The sequence below is a fragment of the Schistocerca americana genome, chromosome 3, assembly GCF_021461395.2.
Source record: "Schistocerca americana isolate TAMUIC-IGC-003095 chromosome 3, iqSchAmer2.1, whole genome shotgun sequence".
Classification (NCBI taxonomy): Eukaryota; Metazoa; Arthropoda; class Insecta; order Orthoptera; family Acrididae; genus Schistocerca; species Schistocerca americana.
In genome coordinates, this window is record NC_060121.1 from 171,507,083 (window position 1) to 171,514,900 (window position 7,818).

Below are 7,818 nucleotides of genomic sequence, written 5' to 3' on the forward strand. Positions count from 1 at the left end.
CACAGAACTCCCAGGTTGTATGGACTACTGAAGATCCACAAGGATAATGTTCCCTTGAGTCCTATTGTCAGTGCAATTGGTTCTCCTACCTACAAGCTGGCCAAATACCTAACACAGTTGATGACTCCTATAGTTGGTCGATGTGAACATCACATCAAAAACTTCCAGATGTTTATTGAGAAAATCAAACAGATTCGAGTTGGTCAAAATGGCATTTTAGTCAGCCTGGATGTGCTATCACTGTTCTCAAAAGTTTCTGTGGAGGACACTTTGAAAATGCTGGCAGATCTTTTTCTTCCTGAAACTATAAAGCTGTTCCAGCTTGTGATGACAACCACCTCTTCTTGTATGGTAATAAATTTTATGAAATGACGGACGGTATGGCGATCAGCTCTCATTGTCTCCATCATTGGCTAACTTTTTTATGGAGAATTTTGAGAAACGTGCATTAAATTCGGCTCCCCTCCATCCATCCTTATTTTATCATTATGTTGATGATACATTTATGGTTTGGCCACATGGTGCAAAAGCTCTCGAACAATTCATGGAACACATGAACAGCATACATCCGAACATCCAGTTCACTGTTGAGATGGAGAAGGAAGGAAGGTTGCCATTCTCAGGCATTTTAGTACAATGACAGGCAGATGGGCATCTTGGCCACTCTGTGTACCCCAAGCCAACACATACTGATTTATATCTTAATGCACAGAGTTTCCATCATCCTGTTCAGAAGAGAGCTGTTCTGAACACATTTGCATATAGAGCAAAAACTGTTTCTGACGAGGACCACTTAAAGTCGAAAATTAACCATCTGAAGTGTGTGTTCCGAAAGAATGGCTATGGTGCACGCAATGTAAAGGCAGCATTCTCCAAGAAAAGGAAATTTGAAAATGCTGCACACTCACAGGATGAAACACCGATCGTGGTTCTTCCTTTTTGTGGCATTATATACAGAAAAATAGGAAGAGTCCTGGGTAGACAGAGTATAAGACCAATTTTTTGTCCACCTAAGAAAATTAAAGAAACGATGCACTGTGTTAAGGACAGTCTCGGCCTCAGGGTCCCTGGAATTTATAATATCCCCTGTGAGTATGGAAGCAATTATATAGGTGTGACGATTCATACCGTTTCTGACCGCTGTGCAAAACACAAATGGCATATTAAAAATAGAGAACTGGAGAAATCAGATATTGCGGAGCACAGCCTCACAAACAAACACAAAATACTGTTTGATGAAACAAAAATTTTGTCCCATACCTCCACATATTGGGATTGTGTTATTAAGGAGGCTGTAGAAATAAGAACGAGCAAGAAGAACTTTAACCGTGATAGCAGATACTATCTGAGCAGTGCATGGAAACAAGCACTCAATGCAGAGAAGAAGCAGAGACATTCCTTGCCGGGTTTACGTTCCTACGGAAATGGTGGTGCCACCAGCGCACACATTGACACTGTCTGTGACAGCAGTATGTAATCGCCAACCAATCAGAAGCCGTTCACAGGCTATATAAGGCCACCACAGCAGCATTGAAGACAGGCAGTTGCTCCTGACGATGATGATGGAGGCTATCATCAAAAGCTTGAGATTTTATCCCAAACTGATGTGGCAAGAAAACCGAGAATGTTTTACAAACCACTATCTTCTTCACACTTTTTGGAAAATGAACACTAACCAAAATCCAAACTTCCTGGCAGATTAAAACTGTGTGCCGGACCGAGACTCGAACTCGGGACCTTTGCCTTTCACGGGCAAGTGCTCTACCAACTGAGCTACCCAAGCACGACTCACGCCCCGTCCTCACAGCTTTACTTCTGCCAGTATCTCGTCTCCTACCTTCCACCACAGCAGCAGTGAAGACAGTCAGTTGCTCCTGACGCTCCCGAGTGCAGAGTGAAAATCTCATTCTGGGAACAAAGATCCAATTTATTAATAAGCACAGAGGTTATGTATCAACTCCACTACACTTTCAATCACAAAGTTTGACAGGACACAAATGTCTTCAGACTTTGAACAGCTCAGTTTTGCCTTTGGTTTAATGATACCATGTAATTCTATTTCCATTTATTTCCAGGTGCCTCTTGTTACTATGCTGTCAAAGTTTTATAGAAGCTGTTTAGTATCAGCAGCAAATTCATCAGCAATAATATTAACATCATTTGTAGTTTTTCCACTTTGAACAGCTCAGTTTTGCCATTGATTTAATGATACCATGTAATTCTATTTCCATTTCTTTTCAGGTGCCTCTTGTTACTGTGTTGTCAAAGTTTTATGGAAGCTATTAAGTATCAGCAGCAAATTCATCAGCAATAATATTAATATCATTTGTAGTTTTTCCACAGCCGACTTAATTCTGAGTTAATTCCAAGAAGACTTACATTTAACATGAGAGTTTTCAGTGTAGTAATCAACTGCTCTCCATTTAGTTAGTCTAAATTCTGATATGTATTGCTTTTGAGGTTAATGCAAGCTTCTTTATGTGCACTACCATTTTAACTCTATCATGAGAGATCATAGCTAACAATGTCAGTTTCTGCAAATGATCTGTGAACCATCTATGTAATGTTTTTTGCCAATGTCTCCTTATTTAATTTTATCATTGGACATGGGACATAAAAAGATTTCAGAGTGGTAATATATTTACTGAAGCCATCCTCAACATTTCTGGATAAACATATAACATTATTCCAGTTCAGCAGTTTCAGTTTATCCCTGAAACTCTTAATATTCTTATCATTAAGCAGTGTAATATAGCCTATCACATTTTTTTAAATTTTACCCATACAGCTTTGTGGTCTTAGAGGTACTAGTAAGTAGTCCTTCTCTGAAGACAGATTTCTATACACTTGAAATAAAATTATCAAGGCAGGAAAGATGGCTTGAAGGAATATAATTGACACGGAAAATATCTTGGGATCCTGAAATTTCTATTGGTTTTTTTCTTATATCCTAGACACAAAACAACTTTTACAAAAACCAACATCAGCAGAGGAAATGAAACAGGCAGCTACCGAGGTGAGCAGTAGAAGTACAAGGCCCAAGAAGCCCAAATACCATAGGGACCATGATTTTTTTTATATGAGCAGTTAGGAAAAAGTAAAATTGTTAGTAAAGTCACAGGGATAAATGCTTCTAACCTAAGAATTTTACATGAAAATCTGTAGTATGCAGCTACAAAACTGAAAGAAACAGAATATTAATTGTTTCTGACAACAGAGATTTTTATAATTAATGAATGTAGACTCGAAGAATATGAAATCATGATGCACAATATTGCTAGATATAGTAGACTTCCATATTTTAGCAGACAGGGACATAAGGGAGTTGCAGTTGCTACCTATGCAAAAAAAAGAGGGAAAAGACACCATTTCATGGACAGACAGAAACAGTAGAGAAATGGCTAAAAAGGGAAGAAAAGCCTTGAATTAGAACTGTACAGACCTCTAAGCTATAAGGTAAGATATTTTCTCACGGAAATTGAGATTTCATTAGAAAAGATTACCAAGGAGCTCACATATATAATAGCAGTAGCTGATATCAAGATTAAACACTAAAAGACAGTTCCCATGCAAGAGATCTCTTTGATCTAGTCAGAACTCACAATATAGTTTAAAAGTGAAAAATCCCACAAGGTGGTGTTCTAACTCAGAAACCCTCACATATCATGTCGTCAGAAATATATCTTAGTCTATACAAAACATTCAGATATTAACAACTGTTATTTCTGATCATTATTAACAGCTATTAGAAATAAGGGACAACTCAGAACACAGTGAAGTCACATTTATGGAAATAAGGTAGGTGAAAGACTGATCTAAACTTCAAAACAGAGAAGGAGAACTGCAACTATCATATGACTGGTACCAACAATGAAGTCTACAGGAACAGAAAGCTATCTTACTGTAGATTATCAAGGGAAACCAAGCCACATTACTTCAAGAAAGCAACTGAAAGCTTACACAATTTAGTAAAAATTGTGTAAACTGTCATTAATGCAGATAAAATGGAAGTAAAACACTTGTCAGACAAAAGATGTATACACATAGGTGTTCCTCAAGGTAGTGTATTGGGTGGGTCCAATCCTGTTCTTAATATTTATCAATAACTTTCCAGACTGTATAAGACATGGGGAAAAATTCTCCTTGCCAATTACAGCAACATCATAATCACAGATAAAACTCCAGAACTCCTGTTAAGGAGGCAAATGGAACTCACAAGTGTGTTTAGAACTGAGCAGTATGTAATAAATTGCACTGAACATAAATAAAATGAACAGTATGCACTTCAGCATAAAGAGAGGAAGGAACACTGTTACTTTAAGCATAGGTGATAAATAATAGATTGTGTAGCAAACACGAAGGTTTTAGTGATGAGCATTGATTGTGTTCTAACATGGATCGAACAAACAGAAACTGGAAAAGAATGTCATAATCCTGCTAGGTTCTTAGGGTGTGAGCATCAGTTTGTAATAGCCAATGTCTTGTGGTGACATACTATGCCCACACTCAGTTCTTAGCTATGGGGTTTTTTCTGGGGATCAGAAACATAAATCATGGTCATAGTTTTTACATTGTCGAAAAGGGCTATAAAAATAATAACTAGACATAATGTAAAACTAATAACTGAGAGTCATCGTAAAGAGCTACTTTAAAAATTGAGCATCCTTATTCCACCAAGTGAGTACATATACTAAACTGTGGCACAAATCTGGGAAAACATTAATAAATACTGCACTAATAGTTCTAGGCATAATCATGGAACACGAGCCAGTTTGGAGTTACATTTACTCAGGTAAAACGAATAAAAAACTCTAAATAGAATTTTATAGCAGTGGATCAAATTGTATAATAAATTGCCAATGGAAGTGAAAGAGATTACTAAAACACATCTGTTTAAAAAGGCAGTTTAAAAGTTCTTCACAAGTAATGCATATTATACAATTAAAGATTACTTAGAGGACCCTGAGTAAAGGATAATAATGAAAGAGATTAACTGCACTATTTGGGTGTAAATGGAGAAACACTGTATTCATTAGAGAATTGCCGAATGAGACAGTGCAGGTTTTAGGACACTTACTTCATATTCAGAAGGATGGACATCAGCCATCCTGATTTGGCTTTTCTGTCCTCTTCCTGGATCACTAAGGTAAATGCCAAGATGGGTTCTTAAACAGGACCACAGCCAACCACCTGTTCTGCCCTGTAGGCCACTGGCACTATCCTCTTAAAGCACACTATGTACACTGTGTATGATATTTTGGGCCCACTGATTGGCATTGTATTACCTCGACAAATACTATGTCATTGCGAGATGCTCCTTGCATGGGGACCGAAATAGGGAGAGCTTTATTTAAGCCAAAGAACTAACTATAATCAAAACTTAGAAATACGCACAAAAAATTTAAATCTGAGACCATTTAGGATATTGTACGACAGATAGCAATAGAAGTCAAACACATGAAACAAAATTAAAATTAATATTTTTTTTTCAATATAAAATTACTGTGGGCACAGAATGAGGAAAGAAGTGACTACAGACACAAACAGCGGAATAAAGTCTGAGTGCATAGAGTAACACAGAGACAAAAAAAACATCCATCAAATGCAGTTATAGTAAACTTACTTAGATAGGTCAGGCATACTCCACACCAGATATTAGTTTTACCAACTCATATAATACACAGATTACAAAAATTATTAGGTAACTCTAGCTATGATGGTACCCCAGCCAACGTACTAAACTTGTATGCTGGTTTGGAAGTGCCACCTGTGTGTTATCTCTGTAGTCAACTGATTAGTCAAGGAGTATTTAGTGAAAGAATGAACTATGCAGTAGTAACACCAATATACAAAAGTGGAGATAAGCAATTGACCTCTAATTATTGACTGATCTCATTCCTTCCTGTCCTTCCTGTGTTCTCAAAAAAATTGAGAAATTAGCTTATAACAAAATACAGATCCTCTGTCTGAGAATAACTTTTAACAGCAGCTCAGTTTGACTTCCTTAAAGGCTTCTTTACAGAGAAAGCAATGCATATGATCTAACAAACTCAATTCTAGTAGAACCAGACAAAAAAATTACTCTGCTGGCGTCTTCTGTGCTCTTACCAAGGCATTTAACTGTGATCATAAAATTCTGCAAGGAAAACTGAAACATTGTGGCATTAACAGTCTTCCACTTTCATGATGGAGTCATATCTTAACAAATGAAAATAATCAGTGTAGCAAATGGGAAAACATGAATAAGATTAAATTCAGAGTGAGGAAACATGGAATAAGGAGTGTCACAGGGCTCGGTGCTCATTCTATTCTTGTTCTTGTTTCTGTTCTATATAAATTATTTACCATCCATTTAGAGGACTCTTGAAAACCTGTAATGTTGCTGTAACATACAAGGTGCAACAATAAAGTAATGAGACTGGCATGAAAAAAAATACTGATCACCGTTTTAGTCAAGCTTAGTGTTGTCTCCTTCAGAGTAGTTCCCTTCTGATTGCACACACTTTTTTCAGCGCTTCTGCCGTCGCACGGAATGATATCTGGTGAATAAGGTGGCTGTGGTAGTACTGAAATTTGTTTTGAGGTTAAAAATTGCTGTACTGACAGAGCAGTATGGGATGGCGCATTATCGTTATGCAGAACCTGCATCTAATAATTGTATCAGATAGATCCTGATTTTGCCAATATATAAACAGCTAACAGTGGTCTGTGTACAGTTAAAATGCTTTGTTTTGATTATTAGATAATTAACCAAAGAGCTCAGTTCTGCCTGCATTGCAGGTAAAATAATACTTAAAAAGGAAGGAAAGGAATTCTCACAGTTCAAGTAACAAGTCTATGGAAGAAGGATGTTTCTCTGAATACTTTAAAGCCAGTAAAGGGATTCCTGTATACCAAGAAGGCAACAAGTATAACCCAGCAAATTCTAGACCTTCACTGTATTTTCAGTATGCTGATAGTAATAGAGGTAGTAATAGAAGCTAGACAGCAAAAAATGACAGACTGGTCCCCTTCAGAGAAGAGAATAACATACTAAACAATGTCCAACATAATGCCCATAAACATAGGTTAACTAAGTCAGCATTTGCAAATTTCATGAGGCACATAATGACAACATCAAATGACAAAATGAAAGCTTTAAATATGTTCGTAGATCTATCCAAAGTCTTTGATTGCATGTTTCATGGTACAGTGTGACAGAAACTTCATCAATACAGCACAAGAGGAAATGAAGCTGAAATTATACCATCCTTGGTGAAAAACAGAAGACAGCATGTGGAAATGAAATTGAAAAGAAAATTATATGCACAATAAGAGAACCGCAACCACTCACCAATAGTCGACCGATGCGTGGAGCACAGAGGAATGTAACAGGAAACAGTATTCACACTAGCTTTCAAGCTCTTGGTCTTTTCCTAACACAAGTACACAACTACACAGACATCCACACACACACACACACCTGTGGCCACAGTAAGACTAATTTTGATACATGATTACTGAAAGCAGTCATATGAGCTGATGGAGATGGGGAGGGAGAAAGGGAAGGATGCAAAGATGGGGTAGAGGGAAAGAGGCAGGTCTCTGGACAGATGACTCTGTGGCCACACAAAATGAGTACATGGGAAAAGGGAAAAAAGAAAAGGAGGTGGAAATGAAAACAGAGGGTAGAATCAAGGGAGAGAAGTAGAAAAGTGCGCATGTATGTGTGTATGGGAGGGGGGGGGGGGCCTTGAAGAGAGAGAGAGAGAGAGAGAGAGACCATATTGGAAAGGGGGGGGGGGGAGAAGGCAATGTATGATCTGGACAGGGAAACAG

General features: G+C 37.6%; 1 non-coding gene across 1 annotated transcript; it reads right to left on the reverse strand.

Moving 5' to 3' along the window:
* Positions 1–1,709: 1,709 nt before the first annotated feature.
* Trnas-uga lies at positions 1,710–1,784 on the reverse strand. The gene has a single exon. It is a non-coding gene; the product is annotated as a tRNA-Ser (tRNA).
* Positions 1,785–7,818: the final 6,034 nt, after the last annotated feature.